General features: G+C 48.8%; 1 protein-coding gene across 4 annotated transcripts in view; it reads right to left on the minus strand.

Moving 5' to 3' along the window:
- The window catches only part of IGSF21 (immunoglobin superfamily member 21), a 271595-nt gene that overhangs the window by 198223 nt on the left and 54219 nt on the right, over nt 1-19153 (minus strand). The window contains exon 1 of one of the 4 annotated variants that reach the window (XM_004024773.5): nt 4284-4427. The exons of 2 other annotated variants lie outside the window; for them this stretch is intronic. The gene's annotated coding sequence lies outside the window, so the exon portion shown is untranslated. Of the gene's footprint in view, nt 1-4279; nt 4428-19153 lie in introns of those variants that run through there. One more of the 4 variants, XM_063702255.1, reaches the window with a different exon arrangement.

The raw sequence follows: 19153 nt of genomic DNA on the forward strand, positions 1-19153 counted from the left end.
CGATGCGCTCACAGCTATGTGTAGGATGGGGCTTCGGAGATATGAGGCAGGTGTTAAATGATGCCAGAACACATCCGCCACACGACCGAGGATCCACCACCACCTGCAGGCATCAGGCCCTGAGCCGGGGACTAGGAGGAGGGGAGGCAGCAAGGAGGAGGGCTCATTCCCTTCCCTGGTGGGAAGCCTGGATGCAGAAGAAAGGAGCACTCAGCCCTGCCCGATGCAGGGATCTCAGACTGTGGCCCAGTTCCCTCCTTTACAGAGGGGGAGACTGAGGCCCAGGGGAAAACAGATCTGCTTAGGTTCTGCAGGGCAGGCACTTAAACCAGTGTCCCCAACTCCAATGTCTTTCTTCTTGATTTCAAATCCCTGATCCGCCTCTTACCACAATACCATGTGATGTCAAATGAGTTATCTAACTTCATGTTGCCTCAGTTTCTGCATCTGTGAAGTGGGGATAATACTGCAGAACTCATCAGGGTTGTATAAGCCTTAAATGAGTTAATATACGTAAAATGCATAGAACAGTGCCAGGTGCATATTAAATTCTGTATAAGTAAGTATTAGCTATAGTATGACATCCACAGTTTCCAACAAAGAGCCTAGAAGGCTCTGGTGCAGACAGAAACTGAAATGCTGAACCTGGAGTTGGAAGGGAAATCATCAGCCCCCTTATTCCCTTATCCTTCCGTAACTGCGCCTTCCAAACCACTTTTTTGCTCAAACCTTGGACCTGTCTACACTTTGTTTTATCCAGGGAAGCTATTGATCTACCTTAACTGTATGACTGTGGGGCATGCTTGTTTGTATGTCCAGGCCTCAGTCTCTGCAATGGTGGAAGAAGGCCAATACCTCCTCACTGAAGGCTGAGGGCTCAGCAACCCAAAGCGCTAGGCACAAAGATGGTTGTAACTGCCGTGTATGTGCCAGACATGTTTCATTCATTCATTCATTCAGGATTTTTTGAGCACCCTGCATGGCAGGCACTATTCTAGATGCTAAGTGCACAAAGAAGAAAGAGACAAAGTCCCTACAACCTGGTAAACATCTACACCTCGCCACATGCAGCGTATATTCTATTATACCCTATGTTTCCATGTGTCACGCAGTGGAATATAAGGAAGCAGGAAGTGCTATGGAGAAAATTAAGGAGGGGAAAAGAACAGTGGATAAAGGGAGTAGAGGGGCTATTTCGATCCAAAAGTCAGGAAGAACCTCACTAGGATGGTGACCCAAGAAGAAGGGAGAGCGAGTGATTCAAATACCAGGAAAGAGGATGCCAGGCCAGGAGAGCTAAGGCGAAGGCCCTGAGCCTGGAATGTGCTTGGCAGTTTCTTTTCCTTTTGCTTGGAGGCTTTTGAAGAATGCCAAGGTGGTCAGGACAGTCAAAGCGGAGTGTGCTATTCATTCATACTCATTATTATTACTTTTGTTATTCATAGAAATTGATGATTCTTACTTAATTTCAATCTGTGATCTGGACCTAAAGGATGGGATCTGAGTTTCCAGATCCTCACATCCCTTGGGTGGCTCTGCCATCCCCTGGAGACCCTCACCCCCAAGCCGACCCCTCCTCACCAGTTCCTGCTTCCCTGGCTCAAGCATCCGCCACCCCGACCCCAGCCAGAGAGTTGCCGCCTCCATCAGGCCCAGTAGGCACCGTGCCCAGGGCCCAAAATATGTTTTCATTTTGATTCCTTTTAAAATCAGGAAAAAAAATGAATAAAATAATAATGAATATAGAATTACGAATCCAGCCTGGATTACATCTTTGGAATACATCTTTATTCCAATGTGGTCATAAAATAAGCATTTTACCATTTTTACATGGAGGCAGGGGCCCACGGAGGTAACAGTGCTGGACCCATGAAAGTCACAATGGGGCCAGGCTGGGTTGGGACAGTGGCCCCTCTCTGAGGGATGGGGGTGGGAGTCTGCTCCATACTTTGGGCAGCTCTCAGGTGGAGTCTGTCTCCCTCCAAGACCGCAGCCTGGGAAGGTTGGAGCTCAAACGAGCACCTGTTGAGTTGCCGTGAGCTGCTTGGATGTTGCCTCTGCCACCTGCCAGCCTCCCTGATGGACAGAGTCCCCTCTCGGCTTGGACAAGAACCAGGTGACCAATGGTCAGTGGCTCCGTAGTCCCACCCCACGGCTGGCTTCTCTGAGCCCTGCACAGTGGCATCTCCAGGACACCTGCTGCCTCCATCTCTTGGTGAGTCCCCCACCCTTCCTCTTAAATCTAGGGAAGTGGTGATTTAATATTAATATTTATCCATGTACTCAATTCTTTCCCTGTTAAATAATTTCTCAGCTGTCGGAGGCTTCTGAAGGCTAATTTAAAACAGGTGTCACGGTTATCTAACTTATGCCCTTAGATTCTCAAAGAGAGGAAGGGCGGAGAATAAGCATCCCTGCGCTCACTCCCCGAGCTGCTGCCTGCCTGGGGGTCTGGAAAACAGGCACAGACCCGTCCTCTGGGAGGCCAGACCCTGGGGTGGGGTGGGGGAAGGGGAAGGGGGGATGACATCACTTGCTGGCCGGAGAAGCCGACCCCAGGGCTTAACTCTTAAAAGGAAGGAGAAGCTGGCAGGAAGGGGCACTGGGAAGAAAGAGGGAGGGACAAGATTTTTAACTGAACAATCTATGCTCGTAGAATAATAACAATAGAATAATAGCTAATACTTACTTATACAGAATTTAATATGCACCTGGCACTCTTCTATGCATTTTATGTACATTAACTCATTTAAGGCTTATACAACCCTAATAGTTCTGCAGTATTATCCCCACTTCACAGATGCAGAAACTGAGGCAACATGAAGTTAGATAACTCGTTCAATATCACATGGTATTATGGTAAGAGGTGGATCAGGGATTTGAACTCAGGAAGAAAGACATTCGGCTGAAACCCGAGTCTCCCTTTCGGTGGCCAAGGGACCTCTCTATGGGTTCACTTCCTCTTCTGTAAATGGAGAACATACAGCTTAATTGTAAAGAATAATTAACGGGATAACAAGAATATCTGATTGGGCAAGACCTGGCTGTATGCATTTTGGGGCTGGCCTGGGGCAGGTCAACAGGACACGATGGAGGGAATGACGCTGTTGTCACAGTGTCTGACACTCCCTTTCTCTCTTTTCCAGCCTGCTCCCTCTTTCTCTCTCTCTCCCCACTTCCCCGCCTTCCTTTCTTCTTTTTCCTGACAACCTTACACTTCAAGATTATATCTGTTACAGCTGATTGAAATCTATGTGATGGCTTAAGCACTGGCCAATGAGAGCTAGAAAAAAAGTAAGAAACTCGCCCCATCGTGCCCACCTTTGCATCCCACCCCTGCCCCTTCAGATAAACTCACCAATCTCAGCGCCTCTTCATCCACCCCCTAGGAGATCCAAATTCATCATCTTCTCCACTCACTGAGAAGCTTGTTTGCCATAGGATATATTTTGAAGACAACGGGCATACCGAATATGACTTTTTAACATATATGTGCCACCTCCTCGATCCAATCACCCAAACACACCCACTCCCCCTTCCACAGGGTCGTTGCTCTAAATGGGGAATTCCTTGTTCAAGTGGAGAGAGAGGATGAGACATTTGATCATTCCCCAGGCACTATGCAAACCCATGCAAATTAAGGAAGTGCACACCACATCAGTAAGTGTGTTTGTGAATAAGAAATAAGAGATGAAGGGACAGGACAAGGCAATAATCAACTGCAGAAAAAAAAATCATCAGAGAGAACCTGAGACTGGACAATGGCCTGTGTTTATGTTTTACGTGCACATGAATATAGATAGGTTTATGCATATGTACCAAGAACCATGTACACACACACACACACACACACACATATACACACACACACCTCACTGACCCCATCCCCACAGACGACCACAGTCCTTCTCAGCCATCTCTGGGTACATGCTCAGGGCTCTGCGTGGACTTTTCAGGGCAAAGGAAAAACCTTGGACCCTGGACCACCTGCCCTGTTGTCTGAGTCCTTCAGAAAGTGCCCATTATTGGATTATTACTGACTCTGGATTCTCCAGGCCACCAGAGTCTATGCAATCTTTAGCTTATGGAAGGATCTGTCTGTAAAGTTCACTTCTAAGTCAGCTTCTTGGATTGAGCAATATATCTTCCCAGATAAACAGTGTCAGTGGATACAATAAAGTCATGGTTAAAAGCACAGACTGGGAGGATGGCAAACTTTAGCCTGGAATTAAACCACTCTGTGTCCTCATCTGTTAAAGGGGGAAATAAAAATACTCACCAACCTCAGATACATCCAGAAAAATTATAGGAAGCGCTGTATGTCAAGTGCCCAGCAAATAGGAGCTCAGTAAGCAGTGGGCAAGGCTACTAATAGCACTGCTAAAGTCACAGCTGGCCTGTTGTCCTTAAAGCCCCAGGGTAGCCCCCAAAGCCCCCTAATCCCCAAGGGAGCTGACAACGTTTTATTTATATTTGTGGTTACCAATGACTTGTAACATTGTTTCCTTGGGGAATTGCTCTGTATTCTAAATTCTCTGTGGAGACCCCGGAACTCCTCCCACCTCACCAAGGAAGAGGAGGAAAGTCTTCCATGGTGGGAAGGAGAAGGTCATAGGGGCAGGGGCGCAGATACTCTTAAACACCAGTTAGTGAAAATGGCACATCAGTGTGAAAAGGCTTACTCCTTGGAAAACTGCTCCCGAGGATTATCTGCTATGTGCCAGGAGATGCCCTACTTATTAGATTATATCCTTTAATCTCAACAACAGTTCTGGGCTTGACTGACTCCTTTTGCAGATGGGACCCCTAAGGTTCAAGGAGGAAAAGTCTTGCTCTCAAGATCACTTGGCTAGAGCCTGGGGGAGACCTGACTGGAATTCAAGTCTGTTTGGCCCCAGAGCCTGTGATCGTTCCTTAACTTTGCCACAATACCTTCAGGTGTCTGAAAAATGAAGCCAGGTGTCTCGTCATTTGCAAGTCAGATATCTTTAAGCTAGGATGCCTCTCTGTGTCCCCTCCTGCAGTTATCTGCCTAAAAGCAGCTGAACCATGTGACACTGCCTTGAAAATCCTTCTTGTTTTCACCCTGTAGGCAGAGCCCACAGCCCGCGGAGCAGGAAGCCTGATTCCCAACCAGGCTCATTGCTGTGTGTCCGTAATTAAGGCCCTTGACATCTCTGAACCTCATTCTGCAGTTTCAGACGTCCAGGCCAGGCACCGGGCCTTCCCTCCTTCACAAGGCGGAGGGTACAATGAGCTCACATCCAGCGGCATGCCCAGGGACTGGCAGAGAGCCAGCAATCTACAAATCCACAGGTCTGCTGGGCATGATCTACTGCCAGGAGCAGGGAACAGGCACTGCCCTCTCCTCCAAGAGGGCTGGAAGAATTAATATTAGTACAATTATTTTAATCAGTGCATGATTAACAGGCACATGCATAATTCACCTGGCTCTTCCCTCTGCCTTGCTCTGGGCTTTTGGAGGTGGAGGGAACATGGCTCTGGCTCACTAGCTCTCCCTCCACCCTGTCCTGCCACCCCTGTGCTAGGGCAGGTGACCTCCTGGTGAGAGAGTCCTCGTGCGAAGGAGGGTTCAGAACAGCCTCTGCCCAAGGGACCCTTTATAAGGGACTGGACAGAGGAAGGGAGCCCCCGCTACCCCAGGTTCTTCCCGGGTCACTTCCCACCAGGAGCAAGGGACAAGGAGGTTCCAGACTGACCCCTCCTGCCTTTAACCTTGGATGTCTGCACCCCTCTCCCCGCAGCATCCCTCAAGGAGCTGCCCTTGTTATTCCATGGCATCTTCCTCTGAATCCTTCAAATGGCTCTTTCTCGTTTCCTCCCGGCTGTCTGCGGGTGCTAACTCTGCAGTTCACTCCCCGCTAGATAAGATAGGGAGGCCTAGTATTTGTCCTAAAATCACTTCCTTCAACCTTAGCTTCTACCAAATGTCAGAGCTAGAGGGGCCTGTTTACATCACACAATCCAGTCCCTCCAGATTATAATGGGGAAATAGAGCCCAGAAAGGGGAAGTGACTTGTCCAAGGCCACACAGCACATCTGTGACAGAGGCAGAGACGGAATTCTGAGTTTTGGACTCCCAAGCCCAAGAGTTTTACTCAAACTCCAGATAAGGGTCACACGGGCATTTGAATATGTTTGTTTCAGGGTGGAGGTGGGTAGGGGAGAGGCTGGGAGTCTGAAACCTGGCTTGGCCACCCACTAAGTGCTCGACTTCAGGCAAGTTACCCATGATCTGCAAGATGGCAGTGAACGGTCCCACCTCAGGGGACTGTACTGATGAAAGCAGTGCATAAAGCAGCCAGCCCAGGGCCCCAGAGAACGCCAGTGCTCACTGCTACCATTTGGCTCAGAATGGGCTTCCCAGAAGCAGACCCGAGGCAAGGATTCTGGTGCAGGTAGTTTATTTGTAGACCGTGTCAAGAACCCTGTCAGGGCACAGGAGAAGCCAGGCAGAGCGTGTCGTCGGCAGCTACCCCAGTGGGCAACGGGGCTCAAGCCCTGGGGAAACGCTGGGAGCCAGTGTCGAACAGACGTGAGCCTCAGAGTTATCCTTCCCTGGGGGGAGAAGGCTATGGGAATCAGGTGGGCAAAACTGCCCTGCCAGGCAAAGAGAACCCTAGGCAAAGAAATCAGAGAGCTGGCAGGGGGAAGTCGGCTGGCACGCTTGAAGTGACAAGAGCGAGCGAGGGGATGTGGGTGGGTCGTGACAACATCAGCTCCTGGAGCAGGCAGCTTTTTGTCTAACCAGGGACATGGGAGAGACTCCTGGGCCTTCCCGTCATCCTCTTCCTCGAGCCTTCAGATCCATGCAGTTCCCTCACTTCAAAGCTTCATTTCATCAGCAGCGGGAAGAATAGTAATGAAGCATGAAAGCTTGAGACTAGATAAAAGAAGAACTGCCCATCTGTGAAGACGCTTAGACACGGGATTCGGGGAACACATGGAATTCCTTCCTGCAACGCCTCGGGGGTGGGGTGCAAGCTCTCTGGAGATATGAGGAAACTAGAGCTATTTAGGTGCAAGATCCCAGGATGGCTGTTGGAAAGCAGTACGGGCCCAGCAGGCCCAGCCATCTGGGTGTTTCTCTCTCTGCGGTGTGATTCCCCGCAAGCCACAGAACGCATGAGGCTGAGCTTCCCGGAACATTCATGTATGGAAAGCATGATTTTAAAATTCAAAGAGGCCGGGCGTGGTGGCTCATGCCTGTGATCCCAGCACTTTGGGAGGCCGAGGAGGGCAAATCACCCGAGGTCAGGAGTTCAAGACCAGCCTGGCCAACATGGTGAAACTCTTTCTCTACTAAAAATACAAAAATTAGCTGGGCGTGGTGGCACTCGCCTGTAGTCCCAGCTACTCAGGTGGCTGAGGCAGGAGAATCGCTTGAACCTGGGAGACAGGGGTTGCAATGAGCTGAGATTGCACCACTGCACCCCAGCCTGGGCGATAGAGTGAGACTCCGTCTCCAAATAAATAAATACATGCATACATAAATACATAAAATAAAACAAAACAAAACTCAAATAAATCCACATGATATTTCCTTATAACACAATACTACACAGCAATAAAAAGGGATGAACGAGTGGTCCGTGTAAACACATGGCTAAATCTCCAAAGCATCATGCCAAGTGAACGAAGCCAGACCCAAAAGACACAAACTGTATGCTTCCACTGGTAGGAAATTCTAGAAAAGACCAAACTGCAGGGACAGGAAGCAGGTGGGTTGTTGCCTGGGCCTAAGGGCAGGATGCAGGAGATTCCAAAAGGTCCGTGATGGGACTTTTGGGAGTGATTGGCTTGTTCTATATCCTGACTGTGGTGGTGTTTACACAACTGCATACGTTCGTCAAAATGCAGCTAATCTGACAGTTCTAATTGGACTTTTTTGTTGGTAAATTATACCTCAATTAAAGCTGATTTTTTGTCGTTGTTGTTTTGTGTTTTTGAGACGGAGTCTTGCCTGTCGCTGAGGCTGGAGTGCAGTGGTGCGATCTCAGCTCACTGCAAGCTCCGCCTCCCGGGTTCACGCCATTCTCCTGCCTCAGCCTCCCAAGTAGCTGAGACTACAGGCGCCCGCCACCACGCCTGGCTAATTTTTTGTATTTTTAGTAGAGATGGGGTTTCACCATGTTAGCCAGAATGGTCTTGATCTCCTGACCTAGTGACCCACCTGCTTCAGCCTCCCAAAGTGCTAGGATTACAGGCGTGAGCCACCGCACCTGGCCTAAAGCTGTTTTTTAAAATGTGAAAAATTTTATATTAATAATCTTTCCCAGAGTAGGATAGTAAGAAGACTTATGGATTGAGTCACACACACACACCAGAGGGGATGCTTGACTAGCACAGAGAGCACACACTTTAAAGTGCAGACTTCTGTTCAAAGCCCAGCTCTGCCCCTTGCAGGTGATGTGATTTGGGCAAGTCACTTCACATCTGTGAGTTTAATTTTTCTTGGGTGTGCAGTTGTGATATGGACTGAATTGTGTCTTCCCAAGTTCATATGTTGAAGCCCTAACCCCCAATGTGACTGCATTTGCAGATAGGGGTTTTAGAAAGTAATTAAGGTTAAATGAGGTCCCAAGGGTGGGGTACTAATCTGATAGGATTGGAGGATTTGTAAGAAGAGGATAAGATTCATTCTCTCTCTCTCTCTCTCTCTCTCTGCACATGCAACAAGGAAAGACCATGTGAAGTCCCAGTGAGAAGGCGGCCATCTACAAGTCAGGAGGAGAGCCCTCCCCAGAACCCGACCCTGCTGGCAGCCTGATCTCAGACTTCCAGCCTCCAGAACTGTGAGGAAATCAAATTCTGTTGTTTAAGCCACACAGTCTATGATATGTGTTATGGCAGCCACAGCAGACTAAGACAAATAGGGATATTAATTCTGCTCTATTAGTGTGAGGGTAATAAGAAGTAATATGTACATAAGTGCCTTGCTCCAGGAATAACAGACTCTTACCAAACTTTAATTAATAGAGTATTAGGTAGATGCTTCCAGCTCAGGTAACAGGAAACATCGACAGGAAACTCAATTTGGTTTAAACAATGTTGAAAATTATTCTCTCACATAAGAAGTCCTGAGCTAGGGGGATTCTAGGGCTGATGAATTAATCAGCCCAGGCCCTCATCAAGGTCCCAAGTCTAACTTTCTTTCCTGACTTCCTTAGCCTGTAAGGATGGCTGCAAGGTGGCTGCTGTGGTTCCAGCCCTCAACTGCAGACACAATCCTGTCCAGGGGAGAAGAAAAGGAACTATTTCTTCCCAGGTACCTCTTCAACCTTTCCCAGAAGCTCCTTTATAGATTTCGACTAATTGAACAGAACCGTATCAGCTGCCCATGGTTTAACCAATCACTATTAGAGGGAACAGGTCAACCAGGATTGGCTTAGCCTTAGACCAATCATCACTCACTTCTTGGCTCTAGAGTTGGTGCCACCCCCGTGAAGTCCATATCCACACGGGGGAAGGGGAATTACTCAACAAAATTAAAGTTTTGCTAGAAGAGAATGGTTGCTAAGTAGGTGGCCAAGGGAGTTTGTGCCAGAAATAAGAATGAAGGCTTTTGTTTATTAAGCGCTTGTGATAAGCATTGTGCATTATCTCAATGGTTCTGCAGGACAACTCTAGCATGATTAATTCTTGATTTGCAGCAGAGGAAACTGAGGCTTCGAGAGGAAAAGTCACTCGTGGCTAGTGAGCAGCAGAGCCAGAATGAAAACTTTCTGACACTGGGGACTGAGTTCCTAGCTGCTCTGCTACACCCCTTCCTCAGCATGACTATTTCCTTACCTATTATTACTTAGCCCTTGCCAGGAATCGTGGACCTTCAGGCGCTTCCTGTTCCAGAGCAGAGAGGGGAGCAATTTCCCCTCCAGGTTGCTATGGGTGCCCTGGCCTTGGTTCTGCCCTGCAGCCCTCTGACCCCAGCCCTCTGACCCCAGGGATCCCATCAGGCCCTAAGGATGAGTCTTCATTTGGGAGGATTATGAAGCTGTGAATGCCTCCTCTCTGGGCTGACCTTTTAATCATGGCTCAATTCTCACTGAGCCTAGGGTGGCTCTGGAAATGAAGGCATCTTGAGGGCTTACAATTACTGGCATGAGAGTGAGGCCAGCATGCTACAAGACACCAAGACACTCGCTCCAGACAGTGTCTTCCAAGCTCATTCCACACACCTAGCCTCACTCCCAGGTCCTTCCACAGGCAGCCTCCCCGACAGGCCTGCGTGTCTGCTGTTTCCTTGCTTTTGTTCATGCTGTGCCTCTCACCCAGATTGTCCTCCTCTCTGATTCCCTGCATCCACCACAACCTGACCCTCTTAAGTCCACCTGCTCCATGAAGCCCTTCCTGAAGGTGCAACCTACCCTGACCACTGTCTTCTCTGAATGTAAGACCACTGGTCGACAATGATCATGAGTCTCAAATCTGCAGCCTGGAAGAATCATGGACAGGAGGGTAGGAGGGTGTGTACCCAGCCAAGTGAGATTTCCTCAGCCTTCATCAGAACCGGGATAGCAGTGTGCTTTAAAGCATGGGCTCCAGAGTCAGGCAGTGTACGTTCAAATCCCAGCTCTGACAATTGCTGCTGTGCCAACTTGAGCAAGTTGCTTAACCTCTCTGTGCTTTACTTCCTCCATCTGTAAGATGGGAACAATAACAGTACCTATTCCCATAGGATTCTTGTGAGGATTACATTAGTTAAACAAAAAAGTAAAATATATAGGATAAAATCAGCAAGTAGAAGACATTTAATACATATTAGGCATTCTTACCTATTGAATCAGACTCTCTGGAAGTGGGACCTGGCACTCTGTATATTAATGTATTATCCAAATGGGGTCTTTGGGGCCTATAGCCAGCCAGCAGGGGTTCAGAGTTGGCCATCTGGGAGCCACCGATTTGTCTTATACAAATCTGGATTCTAGAATCCCTACTCAGAAATGGTCACTGGCTTCATAAGACCCCATTCCTTAGCTAGATGTCTGGTTCCCAAGAATCTCTCTTTCTGACCTCACTTCCTCCCCTGCCCCTGCCACTGGCATCCTTTAATCCTGGCACAGGATCCCCCAAATGCAGCATCAAGGTCCAGTGATGCCTTTGCCCATGTGGCTCCCTATAACTGGAATGCCCTCCCTACCTTCTCCACAATGACGGCACTCACAGCTACCACTTCCTGGGCGCCTGCTGTGGGCTGGGGCTTGTGACAGATCCTGGGCTTGAACACAGATGCACTTGGTCCCAAGATCTGTGGCCTTCATGGCCACCTGCCATACCTCGTTGGCACCGCTGCTCTGTTGAACTTCTCCCGGTTCCATCTCCTGCAGAGTAAGAGATCCGCTCCCCCGCCAAAAAACCCTGCTCCACTCCTGTCTTATGGTCCACGCACTTTCCAGCCTGTCTGCCTCCCCCATCAACAGGCAGCTCATCTCTGTGGGCCAAGTACCACACTGTGGACCAGGAGCCCTAAGGACAGTCCTTCCCCGCACCCCCAGGACTCCATGATTTGAAAACCCTGCTCTCCCTACCAAACAAGCGGCTCATATTCAGCAGCAATTAGCCCATCTTTCATTTCTGTTAATCAGGCGCATCTGACTGCCAGTGAGAACTCCCTACCCTGGGCTGGGGGCAGGGGGCTTCAGCCATCAGCAAAGACACTCGCTAACTCGGCCACCTGTGCCGCCATCCTCACGTGGGGCGGAAGCAGCTGGGGTATGTGATTTCCTTGGGGTCTTATGAGGAAGTGGAATTAGCCCTGGAATGCTTGGGCCGCCCTTGTGAATTGGAAAGAGCAGAGGACCCCAGCACCACGGTTGGCATCCCAGTTAGCGTGGGCAAGACGGGGGTTAGAGGAAAGGTGGAAGAAAGAAATACGCCTGGGCTTCCTCTTCAACCACTCCCAGGCATGAGTGGAATTCCCCAAGCACAGGGGCCCTACTTCCCAGTTCCCTGCTCTTCCTCCACCCTCAGGACCTGACACTGGATCCCGCTCGCCAAAGCTACTTCGCAGATGGGCCTCCATGGCGGATCCAGCTGGTGGGGATCTGATCTGGGGAGTCTCTGCCTGGGCCATTGGGGTGCAATGTGAATTCTGAGCCTTTCTCTGAGGGAGTAAACAGCAATTCCCCCAAAGTCATCATCGCTCATTAAATATTAACACTGTCCATTTGCCAAGTGGGTGCTCCTAGGTGAGCATAGCCACGCAGGTGAGCAGCCACAGGTTAGTGCTGTGCCCTTGTCTGCAAACCCAGACAGACACTCTGAGCCCCCTACTCCTGATTTCAAAGCCTCCACACACAGGGCTCTTCGGGGCCCCTCGGGGCTGTCCACCTGCACCAGCACCTGCTCCCCTCCGGCCCCAGAACCCCGTGTTTCCCGCAAATGACATATATGCAAGGGCCATAGGCAGGGTTCAAATCCCAGCTTTGTCACTTACAAGCTGGGTGACCTTGGACAAGTTACTGAGTCTCTCCAGCTATAAATGAGCAATAACACCTTTACTACTGTGTACAATCGAGCATTTCATGAGATAATATGTGTAAAGTGCCTGGCATGCAGCAGGTTAATTCCGACAGGGAGCGATTCCTTTCTTCTTCCATCCCCTGCCCCTTGCAACATAAGGCGTAATTAAGGAGAAGAATGAGTGAAAGAAGGAGAGAGGGACAGGAGATAAAGTGACAGGGTCTCCTGGTGCATCTAGCAGTGGTAACATCATGGGATTCAGTGGTCCAGCTCTGGGGCAATGCCCCTGTCCTCAGGTCCCCTCGTCTAAGTGACAATGACCCAGGGTGCAGGATGTTGGTTCTGTGCTGCTGAGAAACTCAGGCATGGAGCTGAGTGATGCTTTGATATTACAGTGGTTCTTATTTATGCAACAATGTGTGTGTTCAGTGTGCTGCTAAGTCCTTAAGCTGCCCAGTACCAGCCATAAAAGCCTCCGTATATCACCCTGAATTCCCTTCCTGGGTAGTTTAACAGAATGAGAGGTGACTTAATGGCAGCGTTTAAGGGTTATTATATATAAGTTAACGGCCAGATGCTCTTCCTTGGTGAGCAGAGTGACGAGGAGGGGGCTCTGGCAGCAACAGAGACCCTCCTTGCAGTTCAGAGGGTTGAATGTGCCTTCACCCCACCCCCACCCCAAAGGCAGCAGGGTGGTCCTGCTGGACTCCCAAGGTCCTGTCCAGCCCCTGGGGTATATTTTGGACCATGATGCTAAGCTGGTTGTTCTCCTTCCATGAATGTGATCGTTAAAAGGAGAGCAGGTGTTCCTGCGGTAGAGGTGATCAAGGTGTTTGTGGCGCACGTGGAGCAGGGAGAAGAATGAGGAACGTGAAGGAGGAGCTGGTCCTGGGATCCGTGGAAAGGAGCCAGACACTTCGGAGTGGCACCCAGGGCGCCGGGAACCTGAGAGTGCCCTGGCCACACAACTGCACTTGCTGTGGGGAACAGAGAGTGTTCAGTGGGGACCCTTCTCTCCCCTGTACAGCAGGAGTGGGGATGGAGGTGAGGTCCCAAATAGGCTCCTCCACCCCAGCAGATCACGAGGGTGGAGGCATGCAATGAGGTTCCAGCAGCAGAAGGAAAGGGTGGAAGGGGCCCTTTTCTCTAGAGCGGGCTCACCATAAACCCCACGCCTTCTCAGCCTAATCCACTCACGGTGGGAAAGGAGGGAACTTGGCAAGGCAGGTGGGTGGTGGAGGGCACTAAGCCTTTCCACAGGGATCACTTTCACTGGGGTCACCACCACCCAAGACCCTTTTCTAACCAGCATGGGGGCGCATGCAGAGAATTTAGGCTCCCCAGGTTCTAAGCTCAGCTCCTCCACCTAGTTCCTAATTTGACTTTGGGTAAACAATTTCACCTTTTCAAGTCTTGGTTTCCTCCTCTGTACAATAAGGCCGGTCATATCTACCTTGCAGGTTTGCAGTTAGCATTAGATGAGGTAAAGGGCCAGGCACTGAGCCACCTCTATCTAGCATGGGCCCTTGGACCAATCCCCGCTTCTTGGGGATGTCTCTGATCATCCAGCACTCTTGCTTCAGATACACCCTTCTCAAGCCCTCTGCGATCCGTGCCAGCAGAGCCCTTGCTCCCTGCAAGCTCAGGCTCAGCCAGCGATGTGTAGTGTGAACCTCATCTGCTCACCCCGTGCCCCTTCCCTCTGCAAGCACTTGTGGCCTCACAGTCAAACTCCATCAAACACTTGTGTGTTCTGCCTGTTTCAGGTAAAGACGGTTCCTGTTTCCACAGCAGAGTATCCACGCTGCCTCCCACTTTCAAACCAGAAACTCTCGAGTAGACAAAGATGCCTTGTGATCCAATGAAGGTGATCTCTCCTTTCCTGCCTCCCTGCTCTGGGACATCCTGGGCCCTCCCCCTGCAATGCCCTCTCCCACACCCCTCCTTCCCACCTGCGAAAATCCTCTTCCACTTACAAGGCTCAGATATGAGTCTGCCTTCCCCATTTGGGCTTTGAAGGACAGCAGGGCCTGGCCCATGCATTCCAGCTCGTGGTCTTGACCATGAGTCCCCGAGAGCAGATGCCTGGACAGACCCCACTCTGCATCCCCCTTCCCCTCAGGCACTCGGTGCCATGGATGCTTGATAAATACGAGCTGTTATTCATAAAGAAAATCGCAATGGTTGCAGCATACTGAACCCTGGTGACGGGCCAGACACGGAGCTACGCGTTCTAGAGATATCATCTCATTTCGTCCTCACAGCAGCTCTGCCAGCTGGCTATTATTAGCGTCGTTTATAGAAAAGAGACTCTGCGTCTCAGATGGAGTGACTTGCCCAAGGTCACCCTGCGGCTGTGCGAATTGCCAGGACTTCAGGCCAGGCAGGTCAAAGTGACTCCAAAGCCCATCACACCCTTTCCTCTGGATCAAGCTGTCTCTGAAGACAAATTAGGGGAAACCAGGCAAAGATAAACACTCAGTTTTCTGGAGCAAAGCTGATTTCAGATATTCAAATTTGGAGACTTGAGGAGGCTATACTGCATAGGGTAGGGAGAAAATATACAAGGTAAATTTTTTTTTTAAAAGCAAGCTCAGAAAAAAAGATATGTGGGACTCTGTTATTGGCTTGTTAGGAATGCTTGTTCCCTGGTTCTGTAAAGAAATAGCACTTGAACATAAATTTAATTTCTTCAGCAAGGCCATTTTTACTTTCTGCAGAAAGGGTACACTTGCTAGCAGTTTTACCACGAGAGTACACTGAACAAAGGAGACAGGGTCGTTTATAACCTGACACATCTACCTTACTGCTGTGTCTGGTTTCTACTGGCTGGAATGGGACCTCACATTTTGTATTTGTCCTGATTGGCTAGCAACTTAGAACTTTTTAAAAGAGGCAAAAGCAGAAGAGAACAAAGGAAGGAGGAAGTAACTTGTGGAATGCTGAGAAAGATAAAAACACTTTTAAATAAGGAAGAGGACACAGGCTATGACTTAATGCTTGCTCGGACTGGTATAAACATGCCAGGGCAAATATTTAGGCTAAATTGTGGGAGCTAAGAACATAAAGTGCAATTGATTTCTTTATTACGGCTAGCAGATATTTAAGGATGTTAGCACAGGTCTTTGAACAAATTTTGCCTCTAAGAGAAGTTACTATTTATTCTTAATTAGATGGGGAGGAAAGTCTTTGAAGAAGAACCTCTACTTTACTTTTTACAGGCTGAGAAGTGTTCCCTCAGAATTCTTATTTGAAGCCCTAATCCCCGGGACCTCAGAATGTGACTGGATATAGGGCCTTTAAAGAAGTAATTGGCCTAAAATGAGGCTGTTAGGGTGGACCCTAATCCACTCTGACTAGTGTCCTTATAAGAAGAAATAATTTGGAGGCACAAGAGACACCAGAAATTGCCATGCACAGAGGAAAGACCATGTGAGGACTCCGCAAAAAGGTGACCATCCGCAAGTCCAGGAGAGAGGCCACACAAGAAACCAACGCTGCCAGCACCTTGATCTTGGACTTCCAGCATCCAGAGCTGTGGGAAAAACCATTTCTGTTGTTTAAACCACCCAGTTTGTGGTATTTTGTTATGGCAGCCCTAGCCAAGAAATACAGACTCCTATTATGAATGTTATCCTCAACATATGAAAAGTTCCTAGAAATTGTGAAGAAAATGTGGCACATATACACCATGAAATACCACGCAGCCATAAAAAATGATGAGTTCATATCCTTTGTAGGGACATGGATGAAGCTGGAAACCATCATTCTCAGCAAACTATTGCAAGGACAAAAAACCAAATACCGCATGTTCTCACTCACAGGTGGGAATTGAACAATGAGAACACTTGGACACAGGAAGGGGAACATCACACACTAGGGCCTGTTGTGGGGTGGGGGGAGGGGGGAGGGATAGCATTAGGAAATATACCTAATGTAAATGACGAGTTAATGGGTGCAGCAAACCAACATGGTACATGTATACATAGGTAACAAACCTGCACATTGTGCACGTGTACCCTAGAACTTAAAGTATAATAAATATATATATATAAAAGAAAAAATACCAACAAAGGAACAAATATGGGCAAAAAGTATGAAAGATAATCGCGAAGAAAGAAATACAAATTGCCCATCAATATATGAAAAGATGCTCAACCTCCTTCACGATCAGTTAAAATGGCACTGATCAGACGGGCACCATTTCCTAAGGCGTGTGTTTGCTGACACTGTGTTTGGCAAGCCTGTGGGAGAACAGGGTGAGGCTCTCCAACATTGCTGGGGGGAGCGTAAATTGTACAACCTCTGTAGAGGGCAATTTATCAATATCCGATTGAAAGAAAGGAGAGAAAAGGATAAAAAGGAAAGATGGATGGAGGGAGGGAAAGACAGGAAAGGGAAGGACAGCAAAGGAGGTAAGGAGAAGAATGAAAGGAAGGAAAGAAGGGGGTCAGAAGGAAGGAAGAGAGGGAGGGAGGAAAGAAGGAAAGGGGAGAGGGAAGGAGCAAGGGAGGGAAAAACTTGTGCCCTGGAGTCAGTCAAACCCAGGCTGAAATCTCAACTCTGCTACTTATTAGTCCTAAACCCTTGGGCAAGTTACTTACCTTGCCTATGCCTCAGTTTCCTCATCTGTACAAGGAAGCAGTCATAATACATGCCATGTAGAATGCTATACAGATGGAGCTAGTATGCTGTTCTATCATTATTGTCATCATCATTATCCTCCATGTGTCAGCCACTGGGCAGTCTCCCATTGGTGGATTCTCTACTTCTTTTCACGTTCATTGCGGTCCAGTGATTCACCAAATCAGTAACTAAATTGCATTTCATATAAATGATGGCTATCACGGTATTTCCCTTTTCATATAAATCATTTTTCAGGATTTGGAAAACACCCGTTATTGTTAGATCCTGAGCCCTGACTTTTGGTTTTGGGAGTTATGAGCACTTTACTAAATCCATCAGTGCCCCTAGGCTGTGAAGACGCAGTGAAGTCAGAGAAGACATTGGTGGGCACTTCTGTTCCTTCCCTTCTCCCACCCCAAAGAGGCGCTGGGCAGGAGCTTGGGGGGCCTTTTCCCACCCACCAATGCTGGCTGCACCAATGGGGTTGCAGGGAAGTTGGAAAAATGCAGGTCTCTAGCACAAATAGAGTGGATGAAAAGGACAGCATAGGCTTATCTCAGGAGCCTTGTCTCCTGCTGGGGAAACGAGACCGATGTACCTGAAATGTAGCTGTGCAGGCTTGTCCAGAACCTTGGGGATCTGCTCTAACCCTGTGCAAATGTGTCATGGTTTGCAAAAGAAACCGCCTCCCGGCAAGTGCCAAGGAAATTGGGATTTAGAGGCAGATCCACCCATCCTCCCATCCTGCACTAACTCCTCCCTCCACCCTCTCACCTCTTTCTCTTTTATCCCTTCTGCAACTCATCCTCTGTCCACCACCCCATCTGCCATACCTCCTCCTGCGACATTAACACCACCACCAATAACAACCACTATTCTGAGTAGTCACCACGGGCCTGCCACATTGCTTTTTTTTTCTTTTTTGCCCAAAAATTCCAGAAAGTAAATATCATGATTCTCCCTTTATAGTTTAGGAAACGGGCTCACAGAAGTGAAGCAGACTTGTCCAAGGTCTTGACCCCAGAATACGATACCCAGCCTCTGCCACTGTGCCCCCAAGCCCCGTGGAAACATCTTCCATTCAGAAGAATCACCCTAGAATGACTGGGGATTAATTTAACCTCCCCATGCCCAAATCCTGCATGGCCAACTCCAACTCACCCTCCGTCTACCACCCCCAGTGTGACACCATCACTGTTCACAGAACATGATCCTGGTCCCCCAAGTCCAAAGACTCCTCTGGGTTTCAACCCTTCTGCCTTCTGGACCTCACTTACCATCATTGTCCCCAGGAGAGCGGCTCCTTCCTTTTGGCCTGGTTTAGAGGGTGAATACGGTCTCATATCTCAGCTTGCTAAACCCTCTAATGAAGGGAATGAAACTAACATTTACTGAGCACCTATCATATGTCAGGCCCCACACTATGTCCCTAATATGCAGACGCTCCTCAACTTACAGTGGAGTTACATCCCAATTAACCAATCTTAAGTTGAAAATATCCTAAGTCAAAAATGTATTTAGTACACCTAACCTACAGAGCATCAAAGCTTAGCCTAGCTGACCTGAAACATGCTCAGAACACTTACAACGACATATTGGGCAAAACCATTTTGCACCACAGTAAGCTGCAGGGTATCAGTGTATCACTGTCCTGATGGCATGGGTGACTGGGAGCTGCAGCTCCCTGATGCTCTGGCACTGCTAGGGAGTTTCCTACTGCATCAAAATTCGAAATTCAAAGGATGGTTTGAACCATCAAAGGATGGTTTCTACCAAATGGCTATTGCTTTCACACCATTAACGTAAAGTAGAAAAATGGCAAATTGGGCCAGGTGCGGTGGCTCACACCTGTAATCCCAGACTTGGGGAGGCAGAGGCGGGCAGATTGCTGGAGCTCAGGAGCTTGCGACCAGCCTGGGCAACATGGCAAGACCTTGTCTCTACAAAAAAATACAAAAATACAGGCACACGTGGTGGCACGTGCCTGTAGTCCCAGCTACTCAGGAGGTTGAGGTGAGAGGATCGCTCTAGCCTGGGAAGTTGA

This window comes from Gorilla gorilla, chromosome 1 (assembly GCF_029281585.2).
Source record: "Gorilla gorilla gorilla isolate KB3781 chromosome 1, NHGRI_mGorGor1-v2.1_pri, whole genome shotgun sequence".
NCBI lineage: Eukaryota > Metazoa > Chordata > Mammalia > Primates > Hominidae > Gorilla > Gorilla gorilla.